This window comes from Phacochoerus africanus, chromosome 2 (genome assembly GCF_016906955.1).
Source record: "Phacochoerus africanus isolate WHEZ1 chromosome 2, ROS_Pafr_v1, whole genome shotgun sequence".
Classification (NCBI taxonomy): Eukaryota; Metazoa; Chordata; class Mammalia; order Artiodactyla; family Suidae; genus Phacochoerus; species Phacochoerus africanus.
This window is the reverse complement of record NC_062545.1, coordinates 46,194,099-46,215,734: the sequence shown is the minus strand read 5'-3', so window position 1 is coordinate 46,215,734 and position 21,636 is coordinate 46,194,099. Positions and strand designations below refer to the sequence as shown.

General features: G+C 37.3%; 1 protein-coding gene across 1 annotated transcript in view; it reads left to right on the top strand.

The window, feature by feature from the left end:
- Nucleotides 1-21,636, top strand: part of EYS (eyes shut homolog) — a 1,324,234-nt gene that overhangs the window by 419,247 nt on the left and 883,351 nt on the right.

Sequence of the window (21,636 nt, the reverse complement as noted above, 5' to 3'; positions counted from 1 at the left end):
AAAAAAAAAAGATTTGTATTTGAGAACACACATATCCAACTAGCCATACCGTTCTCCATGCTGTGGTTTTGCATCTGCTGCTAACAGTGTTAAAATGATAAATAAAACACTGAGCTTAATATGACTAAAAGGTGTTCTCTTCATGGGTCAGTGGAAATGAGTCTGACTAGCATCCATGAGGACTCAGGTTCAATCCCATTCCTCACTCAGTGGGTTAAGGATCGGTGTTTCCATGAGCTGTGGTGTTGGTCACAGACGCGGCTCAGATCCCACATTGCTGTGGATGTGGTATAGGCCAGCAGCTACAGCTCCTATTCTACCCCTAGCCTTGGAAGCTCTATGTGCTGCAGGTGAGGCCCTAAAAAGACCCCCCCAAAAAAATGTGTATATTACTGAGAAACACATGTTATAACATTATTTGATTCAACCCATAGTTCTGATAATTTTTAATTTATCCTAAAGTTTTGAGGCACTAACATGTTCTTTACTTGTCTTTTCACAACCTATTTTCACTGAAAGCTATTCTCAGCATTGTTTCAAAATTTAAGATTGCCTTGCCAATTAGATACTGCAGTGGAGAAGCTGAGTACACATTTGGCTGTATGAGGTACATTGTAACATTGAAACATAAGTGTAGGACTCTTCAGGTATACAACTTGGTGCTGGGTAGGCTCACAAAAGCGTGTGTGGGGTCTTAAGCTTTTTTGGAAGAATTCTCACATAAACACACATTCATGGAGCACACCCTGTGTAACTATTCATGGGAAGACCACCTAAGGAATAATGCTTCCTGGGGTTTCTCTTTTTTTTAAGGGCCATGAGTATAGCATATGGAAGTTCCTAGGCTTGGAATCATAGGCGTCAAATCAGAGCTACAGCTGCCAGCCTATGCCGCAAACATAGCAATGCCAGATCTGAGCAGTGGCTGTGACCTACACTACAGCTCACATGGCAATGCCAGATTCTTAACCCACTGAGTGAGGCCAGAGACCGAACTCGCATCCTCATGGATACTAGTCAGGTTCATTTCCACTGAGCCATACCAGGAACTCCCCCGGGGATTCTTTTTAAACTCTAAATTGAAATCTGTGTGACCTGTTTTCCAAGGAAGGTTTTAATTTTGATTTCAGAAAATTATGTTTTGGTTGGTTTTTTTTGTTGTCGTTGTTAATTCTATTGTTGTTATCTCATTGGCTTTCTTCTTACTTTCAAAAAGATTTGTTGGAAGGTTAGAAATACCCAGTCCACTGGCCATTGTGAAGGGTGTTTTATACCTGGTTTGATGGTCTAGTATGAGCCCTCAGGTAAACTCTCAATGTAGTAATTGGTGGAACCTAAGTGTCTGTAGATATGGTCAGTTCTAGGTTGAGCCTTCCTTTCAGGCCTGGTGTGTTAAGGATTGGTAACTTGCTAAACTGCTTCCTGGAAGGGTTGGAAGATTAATTAAATTCTCGTACTTGAACTAGAAATCTATGACCACAAAAAATAATTCATTCACATTTACTGTCTTATTAATATAAATATATTTGAGAGAGATCATAGCAGATATATTAATTGCCTTGGGAAAATTATGTAGAGAGGTGATTATTAGGGGCCGAGATAAAATTAGAAGTTGGAGAACTGAATTTAAACAGAGCAGTCATGAAAGGCTTTGGAAAAATTGGTTTGGTTTAAGATTGAAATGCCAGTTAAATATTGGCAGTCACATATGCATGTGTGTAAATAAAGAAGGAGATTGAGAGATAGCAAAAAAACAAAATTATACTTAATAACCTATAAAGATGAGGCTATTTCCTAATAACAGATATTATATTGTATATAATTGGACCACTAAGAGATATGCTATAGCTGGTAATAAGATCCCAGGGAGCTTCAGACTTAGCCAAGCAGAGGTTAAACCAATACAAAAATTTTGATATTCCCAGGGGATATAGAATCAGCATTTTGCATATGTAAATCTATAGAAAAAAAATCCTATCACAAATTAAGTAATGGAAACACCTAGGACTTTCAGCTGTAGTTGGTGGTCTGCAGTCTGCTGTATCAGAAAAAGATAATAGACATAGTACAAAGACTTGTCTAATTTTAAAGATTTCGAAGATTCACAGATTCTTCAAAAGACTTTCACCTCCAAATAAATGTGTAATGAGGGTCCTATGCTTAGCCATACTTACACTTTAGAGTTATTTCTTAATTGTGAATCTAAAACAACATTTAGATGTAAAATGCACTATACTGGCAATAACAGTAGAAAAACTCTTGAGTTCCTGAATTAAGCTGGGTGAGAGCTGGGGGAAGGTATGCTAAGGCAAATATAGGAAATATGGTAAACCTGCGCCCAAGAAGCAACTTCTTCACATTCTTAAATATTTTACCTGGAATTTACCTCCATATTTCTAAATAGCATGCTTATATTGTTCTTGATTTTTTTTTGTAGTTTGCACATTTTCCTAATTTTTTCCTGTGCAAAATAAGGATTTCGCTCTGTTATCACCATCCCCATTCACCAAAATATATACACGTAGCCTCACTACTTTCTCCTAAAATGCATGTCAAAAATATGTATTAGTCCAAAGTCCCCATTAATTTTATAACCACATCAATTTTCCTTTTTATTTTTGCTTCATTAGGAAAAGAATTATAGCTTTTTCCTCAATGATTTTATTACATTCTTAAAAGAACACTTATCTCTCATTTTTAATTTCCAAAAGCTCTTTTTTTTTTTTTTTTTTGCTGCACTTGTGGAATACAGAAGTTCCTGAGCCAAGGACTGAACTTGCACCACAGCAGCAACCCAAGCCACAGCAGTGACAATGCCAGATCCTTAACCAGCTAAGCCAACAGGGAACTCCCCACAAGCTCTTTCTTCTAATCTAATTTTTTAGGTTCATTCTGTAATTTTCATTGATAAAAAATCTTTTCTCTTTCATAATACTAAGAGGGTTTTTTGTATTGTTTCATTCCTTGTATTGTCCTTTCTTAATATTAATTCTCTCTCACCATATATGTGTGCTTTTTTGGTTCATGTATTTCTTTAGAGTTATATTTTTATCAGATAATCCTTGAATATCAGTTGATATGTAAGACAGAACCACTGAAATGCTCATTGAACACTCTGAGTGAATGGGAGGGCTTGACTGGTGAGCTTGGTATATATGTCAGTGAGTCTGAACTCCAGCTCTGTTACAAAAGTGAGATCAGAAATGTCATCATTGGTGGGCCTTCACCCTCTCACTGGTTTTCCCAGAAAAGGGGGTAAAGGAAATAGAGGCGAGGATAGAAATGCACTGGGAAGAGGTCTGATAAGGTTTTGGTAAACCAGAACCTAAGAACCAGTTAGGTAGTCCTGACTTTTGGAAACAGCCAACATATTCTTAAGGAGGAAGGTATATTAAAGTCAACTCATTTTTCTAAGTGCTTTGAATTATTACTTAAATCTCAAGTGAAAATTTATAATACAATGTAGTTGTATATGCAGTGGAACTTTGGGGAAAGAACCAGGTCAGTGTATCTCTAGCCCAGGGAAAAATAGTGCAAAAAGATGATAGAAATTGCAGAAAGAAGGAAATAGAGCAATGAAAAAGGCACTGGCATGGCATTAGCTGAAGAGGTGAGTGAGCAGGAAACTCACAAGTCTCTCAAGAATTCTTGCTCCTCAGTGCCACTTCCAAACTCTGTATTTTCCTCTTCCTCCCACCAAATCCTTATCTCCCTTTATCCCAGTCTAATTCCGTGGCTCACAATTATAACCATTGCCTTATTTTCATTATCCTGCCTCTGTCTTGTTCCATAACACTCCCCCAAAACACCTCAGTCCTGAAGTTAATCCCAACTTCCTACGTATTTTTCATTCACATGGGTTGCATAGAATAAGAGAGAAAACACACACACACTCTCACACTCATAGACAGGATGCTGTTACCTTGACTTCTGAGCATAAACCTTAAGGAAACCCTTGGTGCTTCTGACAGATGCTACTTCACCCTAATTTGTTTAGTTTCCCAGCATGCTAGCCTCCTATTTCTAGCTTCTCTCCTCTCTTAAATTCCCATCAAACCTCCCTCTACTTAAATTTTTGGTTTAACCATTATCTCTTTTATTCTTGGGAAAGTAAAAGTGATCAGAAGAGGACTTCTTTATCTTGCCACTAACAACTACCATCCTACAATGATCTTTACTCAAAAACTATTATTTTATGCCTTCCATTTTCCTGTCTGTGTTTATCCCTTCTACTGGTAAGTTGCTTCTGTCCTTTATCACTTATCATTAAAGGATATTCATCCTTCAGTTATTTTCTGCAATATTATTTCTTTCCTCCATACTATGCCATTACCACCAGCGTATAAATATTAATATTTCCCTCTTTTTTGTCTTTTTTTTAATCTTTTTAGGGCAACACCTGTGGCATATGGAAGTTCCCAAGCAAGGGGTCAAATCAGAGCTGTAACTGCCGGTCTACACCACAGCCACAGTAACACCAGATCCAAGCTGTATCTGTGACCTACACAACAGCTCATGGTACCACCAGATCCTTAACCCACTGAGAAAGGCCAGGGATTGAACCTGTGTCTTCATAAATACTAGTTAGGTTCATTACTGCTGAGCCACCATTGGAACTCCAGTATGTAGTTCTCAAACCTCTTTCTGATCTCATTTATGAATCTTTCCTTTTTTATACTTCTGCTCAAAGAAGTTTCCTCTTTTTAAAACAGAATTATCAAATCTGTTGTCTATATTGGGTATCCATTTCTTCACTTTCCATTCCCTTCAAACCTAATCCCTAATCTTGCCTTTAATCCCAAAACTAAAATGAAATTCTTCTAGTTGAAAGTCACCAACCAGCACCACAATGACCATTTCAAAAGGAAATACTTCTTCACCTTACTCATATTTTCAGTAGCATTTTATACATTCCACTTAAACTCTTTCTAGACTTGGATTCCATGTTCCCAGGGTCACTAATTTCATCACTGTTTTCTGTCTCCTTCAGTGAATCCTATAACTGTTCAGAACTTCATTCTTCTTCTCCCTTTCTAGATATCTTCATCCCAAAAGTGATTCCATACAGGTTTTTGTTTAAGTATCACACATATACTGAAATGAACAAATTTGCTTTCAAGAGTTCTGGATTCTTCCCTGAACCCTCAGCTCATATACTCAAACAACTACTCAACATTTCTGCCTGGATTTCCATACGATATCTTGTACTGATTCCTCAGTACTAAGGAATTATCTCAACCCTGCTGCACCACCAATGTTGTCTGCCTCAGTGGATTGCATAACGATTCACCCAGTTACTCAGGCCAAGATGGTGGAGTTATTCTTTACTCTGTGTTTATCTCCATGAAGTCCATCAGCAGATCCCACTGGCTGCATCTTCAAACATGTTTAAATTCAACTACTTCTCACAACTGGCATTTCAGCCACCCTAGTCCAAACCACCATCATCTTTTGCCTGCAATTATAACATCGTACTTCTGTTTTCCATTCTTGTCACATTAATCACACGTTCTCATCCAGCATCCCAGTGTGATCATTTTAAATTATGAAACAGATCACTTTACTCCCAACTCAAAATCCCTGACTTTGAATAATGCTTTGATTGTAACACCTACTTCTTACTTTGCCCTGCTACATCCAACCAAATATGGCCCCTGGCCACCTATGACCTGGTTCCTATTGCAGCCTCTCCTATCCCCATATGATCTCCTGCTGTTCCATCTGGAAATGAGCGACTCTCTCAGACATAAGTAGTTTTCTCACTTATTTCCTCGGTCTCCGGTGTGAGTTTCTCTTAGAGGTTTGTCCACATAATATAAAATACTGTATCATTCTACTCACCTACAATTTTTTCTTTCATAGAAATTATCACTATCGTATCATAGAAATTATCACTATCGTATCATGACATCACTTAAATAATTATTCATCTTTTCTCTTCCTGATGTAATTGTGTCTCTTCCAGGCAAGATTTTTTCCCTACCTCTTTTTCCCTGTTGTATCTCTGCCTAGAAAAGTGCCTATTAACATTAGAGGAATGCAAAGATTTTTTTTTTTAATAAAAGACTATTTCACACTTCAAATAATTTGACTTCTTAATTGTAGTAAATTTTAACCTTTGACATGTTAATGCACATAAGTTCTTGGTGATTATAAATTTCCATCAAGTTTTCTTTTTCTATTTTCTTGCCATAATGCCATTAAATAAACATTTTGAACATCAGTAATGAGTATGAAATAGAGCCTTACTTTTATAATGTTGATTTATTGATACTGTGGAAAGATATTCAGAGAAGAAAAAGAAAACCCTACAAATCTGACTCACTTTGAATTAAAAGTGAATATATGCAAATACATAGTACTGATTCTAAATTAAAGAGCAATATAATTTGATTTAATATTACAAAGTGAAATAGTTCTATGCAATAAATCTAAAAGTGACCTAAAATGAAAAATTTTTGTCCTTTTATATTGCACATTAGCCTCTAATAAATTTTTCCTAAAAGGAACCAATAGCAAATTAAGCCCAGAGACCTTATCATCAGTGATTCTTTATATAATATATAATAATCTCAAAGCAGTTAATACTTTATATCCTAAAAAATAAGATGCTAAAAATAGTGATTGAGGTTATGTACTGCCTATTAAAAGCATATTAATTATCAGATATTTTTAGGTCATTATCCACTCACATTTGGTTTTCTAGGGCAGCAATATTTATATGTCCATAAATGTGTACATCTGACATTTTACAGAGTAATTAGGCTTAGAGAAATTCTTAAAGAATAAATTATTAAAATACATTTTTATCCTGACATTAAGAAGTATTCTATTATGCAAGCAAACATTAATCAAAATGATGCTCAAGACCAGTGAGTACCAAACATAATAGTTATAAGACAATTCAAGTGTGTAAGACACTGAGGTGATTTTGTTTCCCTGATTATTCAGTCTTCTTCCCAGGTTCTAACCAGGTGTGAGCACCCAAAAGACAAAAGTGGGTCAAACTGTCAGGGTTACTCATGAAGGCTCCATAATATCCAAAGTACAGGACTTTTTGGTAAAGCTAGTTTGAAGAAACCTATAACCTGTGTTTCAAGGTGAGAACGTTATAATTCTGCCAGCATCCCCATTGCAAACAGAGACTTTGCTATGAGCTGAAAAGAGTTGAAAATAGAAAGCAGAGTTACATAGCTGCCTTCTTGCAGGAATTGGGGTCAAAGGTACAGTGAAGACCATAACAGCCATGAAGAACAGCAGGCTATGGAGCCGTATTTCAGGAAAGTAGGCATTGCTCCTCTTGTATCACCGGTCACATGGCCTTAGCTAGCCTCTGATTTCAGTGGCTTTTGGAATGAGCAGTCCTGGGTGAACTCAGCTCACTCATAAGGAAGGTTTACCAAGTCATATGAGACTGAGATCTTCGCTCCAAACCCAAGATCTTTTCCTATACCATGGAGACAACATAGCCCACAAGCATGCATGCAAAAAACACAGTCAGTGCCCCAAAGGCACCCTTCAAAAAATGGGAAATGGAAGGCAGTTTATAAATATTCCAGCCACCTTCTTTTCAGATAAATAGTCCTGGGTCTATATTATTCACTTTAAAGTTCACTGTGCAGTCATGTCCCCATCGCCTACAACAATCTTTTCCTGCCTACAACAGGGATGCTTTTGCTGACTTTTACTCATTCTCTGGTTTCATTCTCCCCATTTCCTCCTTCTTACTTCCTGTGGTCATCTGCTGAATAAGTTGAGTTTTCATCTAAGCTTTTCCTTTCAGCACTAAGACAGTGAGTGGGCTTATTGTTACCAAAAGTGGGGTCCAGCTGCTTGTTGCTTTAAAGCCAATATGAGGCAAGGTTGGTGGAAAGGAAAGTTTGCTTTATTTCACATGCCAGCAACTGGGGGAATGGAGGCCATACTCCTGTCCAAAGGTTGACCACCCCCAATGACACCCAGTGGCAAGAGATTTTTTAGGTGAACAGAAGGGACTATGTGCAGAAACAGTACAGTCAGCTCTGACTGCATCTTGAAATTGGTCATGCAGTGGTCTGACCAGTATCATCTTGATTAAGTACACGTAGTCTTCAGTTCCAGGTTTGGCTTGTTCTCACTTCTTTGAAACAAGTTCTAGGAATTGTGGCAACTTATGTCATGGCCACAATCTGGTCATCATGTAGTCAACTTCTTCCATCTGGTGGGGGTCTCAGTATCTATAAGAAAACTTACAGGATGTGGCTCAGAATATTATCTAAAACTGTTGAGGAGAAACTAAAGTCCTTGACTTTGGTTAATGACTTAACTATTGTTAGTTAGTCTTGTTTGACTGTGTTACTTTGCTTCTGCACTTTCTCATTGCTCTGATTAAACTTATTCTTTGACCAAGGTTTTCCTAGAGACAAAAGGTAGGCAGAAGCCATGGAGAGGAAGGACCAAAGGGTTCTTCTCTGTTTCATTATGATATTGGAACAGGAATCCAAAGTGTCCCAAAGCCCCAGTCTGAAGAATATTTCTTTCTTTTGGAAGCATGGAAACCTTTGCCATCAGTATGAGATATTTCCATTTGAAGAACAGATTGTTCCCTAACAGGCTAGAAAGGGAAGGAAAGAAAATCCAATGTATTTATAATCCTGTCCCTTTTGGTAAGTGAATCTATACTTATTTCACCTTTGAAAACTAGAGAATGAGAATATAACCCCACAGCCACCTAAAATAAAATGTGCTACCTATAAGCTAGATACACCTTTACCCTTGGGATGGAAATATTCTCCTAGCCTGTAAATGACTCTCAGTGGCGTCTGAAGGAAGTCAGTGGTTTTCATCTGTAATATGATGCCTTTCTGTCTTTCATGGAAATACTTCCTGGTTCTGCACAATAAAAACAGATTTAAAGAAATGGCAAAGGCCTTTTAAAATCAAAGTATTGAAGCACTATCAGGCCAATTAACTCTGGCTTTTAATCAGGAAAATAAATAGAAATATAATCTATTAGAAAGCAGAGATCTTCAGAGATATTTGTGATTTGAAATCTTGACCCCAGTACCTATAATTCACAGAGAAGAAAAATGTGTCTCCTATGTTTTGAAAGGATTTTTCCCTCTGGTCTTTTAAAGAGTAATTAATCTCGCTGCTCCATTTTAGTTCCTTATTCTTTATCTCCGAGACATTCTTTACCCAGCTTTCTTGTCTTGAGTATCTTTTTATCTGTCTTTTTCATAAGTTATCAGCATTATCTGACTAAAGCATGTCTAGCTCTGTGGAATGTCTTTATCAAGGCAAATTTTAGCAGGTGCACTCTGCCTTCTAGTTCCAGCCATTCTTCTGGGGCCCTACACTGAGCTCCTCTAATGTGCCTGCCTGTCTAGGTGCTGGGAAAAGTGTAAAGTCCAAGCTAGAATCCCTGCCTTTGTGTTGCTTATATTCCAGTGAGATCCTGGGAGGACCCAAGCTTTCCTTTTCTCTCAGTCACATTCTCAACAACACTGGAACTCTGACTGTCAACTGAGACTTAAGAGCAGGTGAGCACTAAGATGAGATACCCATTATCTTCTTATCTCTAAACATGGGAAAGCCACATACCTTCTCCCTGGAGACAGAGGATGCATAAGGGGTGGTACTCTTGTCCACCTCCTTTACCTCCTCCTGTGTTATGATCAGAAACTTTGTGTTGAGCCCTATGCCAAACCAGGCATTTTCAGTCAGCTAATTCTCCTTTTATCATCAGAAGATACGGGTTTTGACTTTTTACACTGTGACTTTCCACCATTTAATTATTATGTGCCTTGCTAAATGTGATCCACAGACTGAATCTCATTCTGTTTGATTGGGTAGTATGATAGATACAAGATGGCATAATATTTTAAAATTAGGACAAGTCATGGTACCCTGAGTTTTTGCTTCTTAGGAAAATATGGACGTCCTGGAAACACAGGGCAAGTGTTTCCATTTGGGAAGCCATAGGTTGACTGTAAGCAGGGGCTGCTTCCTTGACATGGGGCACATTGTCTGGACTTTACTGGACTCATCAACTGCATTTATTTATGCTATTTTTCTGACTATGACACACCTTTGAACTTGCCACTACTAAAGTTTCAGAGGACCAGAAAAATAAGATTCACCATCCTCTACATCCCCTACTCTACTCCCTTCATTTGCTGCCCCTGTCCTAACTCCCTATCCACTCCTGGATGGAAACTTTTACATTTACCTTTCAGCCCACTGCTCATTTTATTGGCAAGTCACTGGCCCTTAATACTCTGTCATCACTTGATTTGCATGTCTTTTAGAGGTGTAATGGAAAGACCCTTTCTACCTTTAAACAATTGGGATTTAAATTTCCCTAAGGAAATTTCTATTTAGGAAAATGCTTACATTCATAAAAACCTCTTCCAAGGAGGAATAAAACAAAGACCTACCTGTAACATTTGTGCAGAGCTCTTGAGATGTTGGTAAGCTTTTTGGCACTGGGGTAGTGTTTGCTTTCAGAGTAAATCTTGGCTCTGGGAGAGACCATGTAGTTATACCTTTATTTATCAACTCAGAACAGTTCTTTTACCTTTTTATTGTCTCTAAGGAAGAAGATAAAAGTTATATGTCATTTTTTTTTCTCCTAAGGTATTTTTTTACTTTATTTTAACTAAGAATTGAATGAACATAATTCTGACTTCAGGCCTAAAAGAAAACATGCTGGTTCTGATCACTTATAACACTTAACATTCAATACTCACACAAACCTAATCTTTACAAGAGAGAAATTAAGTATACATGTAGATGCTTTCCATCTCATGATGAAAGGGGTGTTTGTGTGTATGGAGGGGTGCAAGCATAAGTGTGTGTGTGTGTGTGTGTGTGTGAAACATTCATTATGGGAAGATCTAGGGAAAAATAATCTTATCTAACCATGATGTGCACCTCAAGGTATGTCTCTAGAGGAACAGTTTAGACTGAGGAACGTCGCAATTTTCCAAAGAGGACAGATATCTTCTCAACTACATTTTCCCTCATTCAGCCTAGTTTACCCAACATACGCCAGTTCAAATCAGAAGCCAAATTAATTCAGACACAGAGCTCTGAGTAGGTATAGTAGTTTATGTTTAAAAGAACCTGAAATTTCCCCGACCAGGGAACCCAGTGATTAGTCAAGATAGATTTTTCTGACACAAAGCTCTTGCCATGGCCAAGTTTATCCTTCGCTAATTTGGGTTATATGGAACACTAATTCTGACTATCCTAAGAACTACCTTATGTCTTTTCCAATAGTTATTTTTAGAAGATACTACTTGGAATTAAAAAAAAAAAAGGAATTCACATTAATTCCTCTTCATCATTTTAAATTTCTATTTGAAGTGATAAAGGATAAAGACATGAGTCTCTGGTTTTATTGTTTAGTTGCATTATACTTACATAAATAAATAACTTCTATTATTATTTATATTTATTTGTAGATATAACACATATTATAGAAAGCTGCTTATATTAATTTACTTCCCAAATGTGTAAGTGTATATTCAAACCTGTGCAATTTAGATATAGGTTATTCCTGTCACTCAAGTGAGTTTCACAATTTTCCATAATTCTCCTCAATTCCTCTCTCCCAGAATGTAGAATTTGACCCTGGATTAATGAAGTTATGTTCTCAGTCCTTGCTTCCATTCTTGCCCATCTGGAATAAATTCTTTACAAAAGGGTTCCATAGAAAAAAACAAGTCTTATAGTTCTCTACTTAGAATAGTTCAGTGGATTCTTAGAATAAGAGCAAAATTCCTTAATCTAGCTCTCAAGGCCTTATAAAATTTGCTTTGTCTCTCAATTTTATATCAAGCAATTATGTTCTTTTCTCACTAAAGTACATATACAATGCTTTCAAACATAGCACCATTTCTCTGAATGCCATGGTATTTTCCATTTGGGCCTTGTTCATCATGCACCCTTTAGAAAAGGTCCTTCCCTCCTATCTGCCTGTGGCCATTTTATCCTCTCCCTTTAGGGATCAAGTAAAATTTTATCTTTGAAGAGACTTCTTTACACTGAAGTATCCCACAGTCAGTTTCTCTATTACACCATCCTTTTTATTTTCTTCTCAGACCTGACCTTAATTTGTAATTTTCTCATTTATTATTGTGGTTGGTAATTGTAGATCTCCCCAGGCAAACAGAGTTCCATGAGGGCACAGATGTTCTCTGTATTCTCTGTTCTGGATGTGGAAAATATGCTCAAAACATGTTTATTGAGGATGAGACTGAAAAATCTCATTCTGTGATAAAACTGAAATGAAGAAAGAAAAAACTGAGCATGGATTAATATATTCTGAACAAATGGTCACATTCACCAAGCAAGAAAGTGTTTTCTGTTAAACATAGATAGTACAGGACAGCTCCCTTGGTGAATCTAAGGGCCCAAGAGAAACCTGTTATATTAAATATACAATGGCATTTATTTTAAGATAAAATCATAATGGAGAATCACAATTCAGATCCAGGAAAAACTGATCTTGAGCATATTACCTAATTAAGACATTACAGCTTAAGGGATTAAGTAGATAAATTTTGTCCAAATTAAATATGTATTCTGAAGTCTTTAGTATTTTATTATTTTTTTTGTTGCTGTTGTTCTTTTCTAGGGCTGCACCTGCGGCCTATGGAGGTTCCCAGGCTAGGGGTCTAACCGGAGCTGTAGCCACTGGCCTACGCCACAACCACAGCACTGTGGGATCCTTAACCCACTGAGCGAGGCTAGGGATCGAACCCACAACCTCATGGTTCCTAGTCAGATTTGTTAACCACTGAGCCACGACGGGAACTTCTATTTTATTTTATTTTATTTTATTTTATTTTATTTATTTATTTTTTTATTTTATTTTTGTGAAGTCTTTAGTATTATAGAAAGAATATAATACTTACTGAGGGAAAGCAGAAGAGGAAGCAGACTGAACTACCAGAGTTTCTTGCAAGTCCATTGGTAACACAGTGATCCCTTAGTGAAGAGAAAGCTATAGAAACCCCTTAGATACCAAGTATTCAACAGTGTTTTTTTTGTCTGCACTGATGTCTGTTTTGTAACTTAACCAGTACCTTCAGAAAAATATTTCATTATAACTAATGATTATTTTCAACAGTCTTTATTAAGAGTACACCGTGATACACCTATCCTAAAATGATACAATGTTTAATTTTCCTAAAAAATAGGGATCTTACAACCTTGAACTTTTTTGAACATCCTACTTCAGTAGGAAATTTTCTGGATTATCATGTATAATCAGTGACAACGCACTTAGTTCTTATAGCAAGAATTGTATAGGGTAAGGAAAACCAAAATTTGTTAATTTGATTAGGTAATAGGAATACAGTTTGAATAATAATTTTTAAAAATCTTAAAATTCGAGTCAATTAAAATACAAATGATAGTATCTACATATTTTAAAAGAGGGAATCTTTCAAAGATTTTGAAATGCACCATCTTCTCTCTATGTAATATGGGTACTGAAACAATCTATTGTATTAGAGCTTTTTTCTAAAACATTCGCAATGATTTTAATTAACCACAGGGTTTTATTAAAGAAATAAAATCATAATTAACAATGCTTTTAGTGAAGTCTGTCTAATGATGTCCATTGTTTAATGAAAGTTCATTGTGTGACAAATGTTAATTGGGGATAAAAGACCAGGGAATATACACAAATAATTACCAACCACATAGTCTGAAAACATGTTTCAAAAGTAGAAACTAATTTTGTATGATCTACTAATATGGATTAGGAATTTTCTGGAAACTCAAATGAGGGAAGCTTAAATGTCGCTATTATAAAAAATGCATTTATGAAAATAAACAGCTCCTGCCTTCAAAGATAGCAAAACCCCACTAAGAAGACAGGCAGATATAGAGAATTCTATAGAGCATTATTAAGGGAAGGGAGAGAAACCATTCAGGTTTCATTAACAATCAAACATTTATGTGGGTTCTGAAGGCTGGACAGGATTTTGTTCCTCATGTCACAGGCTGACCTGATGGCTAGGCTGAGGAAAATGGGAGGGGAAAATATGGAGTCTGGGCATTCCTACTGTGTGCCATGCATAAGAATATTTTTCATATGGTGTCTCAGTAAACTGTTAGGAATTAGTTGTCAGAGGTCAAGAGACTTATCAAATATTTGGGACCGAAATCCACGTGTGGCATTTTCTTAAGCATGTAATTCACTCTGAAGAAACTTACGGTAAATACAAACAAATTAACAAATATTCTGTAAACTTAAAGTCCTAGGAAATCGGTTATCTAAAGCTGAAAATAAAATATGACATATGGTCTCTGATATTCCTCTGCCTCTGCCTATTTGGATTTGATTGACACTCATTGAATGATAGCTGTATTCTAAATTTATTTATTCATATGAAATGCTTCTCTCTTCCCAAATAGTCTCTCCTTTTTAAAGTTCTTCCAAATCCTCTACTAAGAAAGCAAACTCACCTACTGCTCAGGTATACATATTAATTTCTACAACAGAAAATAACTTACCAATTATGTATATATTAATTAATGATGAAGTGAGGTTTTCTTTTCATTTTAAGATCATTTCCCTTTTCTACTTTATTTATGTTAACCATCTGCTGATTTTATTGAAATAGGAAAATTAATATTCTCAGTAAAATAGAGCCACGTTAAAATATTTATTGTGTAATGGAATTTGTCATTGAAAAAAATCACAGTATTAATCTTTTAAGGGTCATGTTTTGATACAAATATACAATATTATTATATAGTAAAACTATAAATATGATATAATAACGTAGCTCAGTGGTAGAAATCTAATATCAGAAAAGTTTAATCTAAAATGGCAAACACAGCTTTAGGATGAGGAGATTCTAACCATAATCTTTTTGAGCATATTTAACATTCCTTCATTTGAAGAAGGAAAATTCTATTGCTTTAAATATTTTAAATGTTACTGAATAAATTATAAACCATGGAGAAACACAGCCCATATTGGTATGTCAAGAAGAGAAAAAAAAGGCCTGATGAGCTATTTGTTTTTACATACCTACTTTATAAAATGGCTTCCTAACATTTCTGGTGGGGGAAATAAATTCAAGGTCTAAGAGAGATAATCAAAGTTTCTTGGTGCCCTTAGGATGCAATTAGTCAACTAGAAAAGGATTGTATTAAACCTAGATGAGAAAGAACCAAGTTTTTTTTTTTAAATTGTGTACTTAGAAGTAAATTCTAAATTGACATAAGAAAAGTTTGATTAAATGTTATGATCTTGCCAGACTGATATTATGTATTTTTATGAGCATTTAAAGACTGGATTATAAGATCTAGGTAGTTTGCAAACTGTAATATGGTAATAAAAGTACAATTGATATAAATAACCTAACATAAGAACAAAGCTTAATTATTTTCTGCTGATGTATCATAATCTCTTAATATCTTCAGTTGATTCCTTAATAAGAATCTCAAACTTAAATTTATCTGAAACAGATTTTAAACATTTTGCCTAATTTCTACCCTCACTTCAGTAAGATCTTCTATCACCCATTCCAGCCACAAATGTGAGAAAATTATGTGAGTCCGACATCTCACTTATAAGTATATCCAGTCTATAACAAAGAACCATTACTTTGCACATCAAAATATAACTCACTTATCCCACTCATTGTCTCTGTTACAACTGTGTCAGCCTAAGCTACCCTTATATTTCACTGAGTCTTCACATCCAGAATCCCATCTGCTGGGTTTTTGATTGAGGAGTAATTGTGTCTGCATGGGTAGAATTCTATAAGGGATGCTAGGAGACTGTTGGGAAGTTATGCAGTGAATAGCAATCTGGAGTCCCCATAGCACTGGGAGATACTGGACTTGTAACCAACCAGAGTGGAGAGATGCTCATGACTTAAAGTAGGACTAATATAGCACTAGAATAAGAGCCCTTGTAGACTGCATTGAACAAGGCTTAATAAGAATCTAAGCAAATCATTGATAAACTAACAACTTACCAGCCAAAACACATTTGTTTATTTGTTTTTTTAATAAAGACTTCCAACACCACAATGTCAGTAGTATGCAGCCTACAATGAAAAATAATTGGGTATGTAGGTAGACAGAAAAAATATCTACATGTCAGAGAAGTAAAAGAGACAGTAGAATCAGAGCCATAAATGACTAGATGTTTTAATTACCACCTAAAACAACTGTTGTAAAAATGTTCAAGGATTTAAGGAAAATGGTGGAAATGATAAGTAAACAAGCATAAGTCTCAGGAGATAAATGGAAACTATAAAAGAAATTCAGTGGAAAATCTAGATCTGAAAAGTAATATTTGAAACTTAAGAAAAAATGGGTAGGAAAAACAGCACAATCATTATAAAGAAGAAAGCTTGAGTGAATTTGAATATCCAAAGTGAAGCAAAGAGAGAAGGAAAAAAATGAAAAAAAAAATGTGGAGAGGTGGAGCAAGATGGCGGAGGAGTAAGAGGTCATGCTCAACTTCTCTCACAAACACATCAAAAAAACACATCTGGAAGTAAAACTACTCACACAGAGCATCAACTGAACGTGGGCAGAAGAACTTAAACCTCCAAAAAGGGCAAGAAAATCTTGACATAACTGGGTAGAACAAAAGAAAAAAGAGAGAGAAAAGTAATCAGGATGGGCCAAGCTTTCCCCAGAGGGAGATGTGGAAGAGAAAAGGAACCCACAACCTGGGAAGCCACCTAACTGATGGAAAGATCAGCCAATTAGGCGGGACTTCAAAGTCACCAAGAAAAGCACAGCAACTGGACTGAGAACAGCAAGGCAGAGTGAGAGTTGCACAGATCATCTGAACCACCAGCCTGGACACCACAGCCTGAGATGCTTAGGCAGGGGCTGGGCACTGAGACTCAGGCTCTGGAGGTCAGTCCTGATGAGAGGACTGGGCCTGGCTATGTGGGGTCAGCATGAGGGGCTAAGGAGCAGTGCACCACAGGCAGGGGAGTAGAACACTATGGGCTGAGGAGGGGAATGCCGGGGCAGAGGGAACCCCAGAGAAAGTCTGGATCCACAGGAGGGGCAATTGCCATTGCTGGTGAGGGCAAGACGAGGAGGGGCAGACCACCATAGGAAACTCCCTGCACTGGAATATGTGCATGCCCACAGGCTTAGAGGGTGGGGTGGCTCTGTTGCAGGCTATAGGCAATTAGAGGCCTCTTGCTCATTTAGGGGAGATTGGGCACTTCTTGTGCAGGCTACCGGTGGCCAGGCACCTCTTGTGTGGGCTAAGGGAATAAGGGGGCTAAGTGCAACATGGTGCCTCTTGCATGATCTAGAGGTGGCATGGACAGACTCTGGCAGTCATCTCAGAGGCCAGAGGGAGGCATAGCTTGCCACCATTGAAGGCCTGTGAGTGGGCTCCACCTGTAACCCCAGTCACCTCAGGGGTTGGCAAAAAAGAAAAAAAGAGGGCACTGCCACCAAACACCATATGCTGTTGCTTTCACTCCCCTGGGAAGACATCTGCCCTGAAGCTACCACTGCCAAATGCTCTGGGTGGCACCCAGAGACTTGGTCACTGTCCCTTCCCAAGACTGTACAACTAGGAGCAGCTGGTGCAGCACCTCCTGTGTGGATAAGTGTGACAGGATGCTTCTTGTGTGGTCTGCAGGTGGCGGGGGCAAACTGCTGCAGTTATCCCTGATTCCAGAGGTGGGCATGGCCCACCACCACTGGGGATACCTGAACAATAATCACCTGCAGCCCCATTCACTTCAAGGGCACCACAGAGGAGTGCATTGTGACCAAGCACCACCTGTTGGTGCTCTCCTACCCCTGGGCACACATCTGCCCTGCTGCTACCACTGACAGATGCTCCAGGCAGTATCCACACACCTGATCTCTGTCGCTTCCCAGGATCCTGCAACTAGGGACAGCTGTGCAGCACCTCTTATGTGGGCTAAGTGAGATGGGTTGCTTCATTCAAGGTCTACAGGTGGTGGGGCAAACCACCACAGTTATCACTGACTCCAGAGGTGGTCATGGCCCGCTACCACTAGGGGTCCCTGAGCAGGCACCACCTGCAGTTCCAATCACCTCAGAGGAAGGCATTGCAGTACAACATTCTTATCCCCTGGGAACTCATGCACCCTGCTGCTTCTACTGCTAAATGTTCTGGTCACTTTGTATGTAGATATGCCTAGAGCTCATTATTACTTCCCAGGGCCCTGCAACTAGGAGTACCCTATGCCACTTTCCTGCATGTCCTTGCTGCTGTTGAGAGCCCAACAACCAGGTACTGACTGTTGGCCCTACCCATTGCCTCCTTCTCTCTGAAAACACACTGAGCACCCTGAGGATAACAACCTGCTTACACCAAAGAAAGAGACAGCAAATATTCAAACTCCCACACCAAAAATAAATAATAACTCCCCCCAAAAATACACAGGGGTATTCTTGCATAGAAGTAGCCTTACAAGACTACAGTTTGCCTTCCCCAAACTCACAGAAAAAGAAAAAACATAAGCAAGATGAAGAAGCTCAGAAACCATTTCCAGTTAAAGGAACAGGAGAATTCACCTAAAGCAGTCAACAATGAAACAGACCTCTAGTCTGACAGACATTGAGTTCAAAAGGGAGATAATGAAAATATTGAAGGAATTAAGAGCAGATAGGAACAGTAATGCAGATTCCTTTAGAAAGAAACTAGAAAATATAAGGAAGATCCAAGAAAAACTAGAAAAGTCATTTGCAGAAATACAAACTGAGCTAAAGGCAATAATGAGCAGAATGAATAATACAGAGGAACGAATTAGTGGTGGAGAAGATAAAATAATGGAAATCACCAAATAAGGACAGCAGGCAGAAAACCAAATGAAAAAAAACATGAAAGCAATATGAGAGACCTATGGGATAACATAAAGCAGGCCAATCTATGCATAGTAGGAATTCCAGAAGGAAAAAAAAGGGGGGGGGGATTGAAAATATATTTGAAGAAATTATGGCTGAAAACCTTCCAAATATAAAGGATACTCATATCAAGATACAGGAAGCACAGAGGGCCCCAAACAGGCCCACACCTAGACATATTATAATAAAAATGGCAAAAGTTAAAAGATAAAGAGAGGATTCTAAAGGCATCAAGAGAAAGCAAAGCATCAATTATAAGAGAACCCCCATAAGGATATCAGCTGATTTCTCTACAGAAACACTACAGGCCAGAAGGGAGTGGCATGATATATTTAAAGTGCTGAAAGGAAAAAATCTGCAACTTAGAATACACTATCCAGCAAGAATATCATTTAAAATAGAAGGAGAAATAAAGAATTTCTCCAACAAACAAAAGCTAAAAGAGTACAGCAATACTAAACCCATTCTAAAAGAAATACTGAAAGGGCTTCTCTAAATTAAAAAGAGAGAGAGAGAGAGAAAAGGAAAAAAAGGAAGAATTAGGATGGAGGAAACCACAATTGAAAAGCAGTCACATAAATAAGTCAGCATAAATGAAGTTCCTGTCGTGGTACAGTGGAAATAAATCTGGTTAGGAACCATGAGATTGTGGGTTCAATCCCTGGCCTCGCTTAGTGGGTTGGGAATCTGGCATTGCCATGAGCTGTGGTGTAGGTCTCAGACATGGCTTGGATCTGGCGTTGTGGCTTTGGTGTAGACTGGCAGGTACAGCCCTGATGAGACCTCTAGCTTGGGAATCTCCATATGCTGTGGGTGGCAGCCCTAAAAAAGAACAAAAGACAAAAAAAAAAGCCAGCATAAAGATCTAAACATGAAGATGTTAAAAAAAATCAAATTCATACAATGTGGGGAAGAAAGGTAAGAAAATATAGATTTTTTTTTATTTTAATGATGTGTTTGAGCCTATATGACTATCAAGTAAAAGCAAGCAGATATAGGAAGGGGTTAACATACTTTAAAAACAGGGTAAACACAAATCAAAATCAAACATTACATTCACAAAAACTGAAAAGAAAAGTACCCAAGCATAAAATAAATTGAAACCAAAAAAAAAAGAAAAGAGAAACATAGAATCAACTGTAAAAAACAAGGTTTAAAATGGCAATAAATAAATATCTTTCAATAATCACCTTAAATGTCAATGGACTAAATGCTCCAATCAAAAGACACAGAGTGGCAGATTGGATAAAAAAGCAAAAACCTTCAATTTGCTGTCTACAGGAAACTCACCTTAGGGCAAAGGACACATATAGACTGAAAGTGACGGGATGGGAAAATATATTTCATGCCAATGGACAAGACAGGAAAGCTGGAGTTACAATACTCATATCAGACAAAATATACTTTAAAACAAAGCCCATAAAGAAAGACAAAGAAGGACACTATTTAATGGTTAAAGGATCCATTCAAGAAGAGGATATTATAATTTTCAATATATATGTGCCTAATATAGGAGCACTCAGATACCTAAAACAAATACCAACAGACATAAAAGGAGAAATTGATGGGAATACAATCACAGTAGGAGACTTTAACATCCCACTCACATCAATGGACAGATCCTCTAGACAGAAAATCAGTAAGGCAACAGAGATCCTAAATGGCACAATAGAAAAGTTAGACTTCATTGACACTTTCAGGACATTACATCCAAAAAATATCAGAATATACATTCTCAAGTGCACATGGAACATTCTCAAGAATTGATCACATCCTGGGGCACAAAGCCAACCTCACCAAATTTAAGAGTATAGAAATTATTTCAAGTATCTTTTCTGACCACAATGGCATTAAACTAGAAATCAACCCCAGGAGAAGAAATGAGAAAAATTTTGCTACATGGAGCCTAAACAACATGCTAAACAAACAATGGGAAAATGAGTAAATCAAAAAGGAAATTCAAAAATACCTCAAGACAGGTGATAATGAAGACACAATCACTCAAAATCAATAGGATTCTGCAAAAGCAGTGCTCAGAGGGAAATTCATAGCAATACAGGCCTTCCTCAAAAAAGAAAAAAAAAATCAAATTGACAACGTAAGTCACCACCTAAATGAATTAGAAGAATAAACAAAACCTAAAGTTAGCAGAAGGAAGGAAATCATAAAGATCAAAAAGGAAATCAATAAAGTGAGATTCAAAAAACAATAGACAAAATCAATGAAACTAAGAGCTGGTTCTTTGAAAAGATAAACAAAATTGACAAACCTCTGGCTAGACTCACAAAGAAGAGGAGAGAAAAAAGCCAAATAAACAAAATAAGAAATGAAAAGGGAGAAGTCACAACAGTACTATGGAAATACAAAAAAAAAAAAAAACACAAAACATGAGAGAATACTGTGAACAATTGTATGCCAACAAATTTGACAACCTAGAAGAAATGGACAACCTTCTAGAGACTTACAGCCTGCCGAAACTGAATCAAGAAGAAAAAGATCAACTAAACAGACTGATCACTAGAAATGAAACTGAATATGTCATAAAAACACACCCTACAGATAAAAGTCCAGGACCAGATGGCTTCACAGGGGAATTCTACCAAACATACAAGGAGGAATTTACAGCCATCTTCCTTAAAATTTTTTGAAAGTTTGAAGAAGAAGGTACACTCCCAAAGACATTCTATGATGCCACCATCACCCTAATTCCAAAACCAGAAAATATAATTCCAAAAAAGAAAATTATAGACCAATATCTTTGAT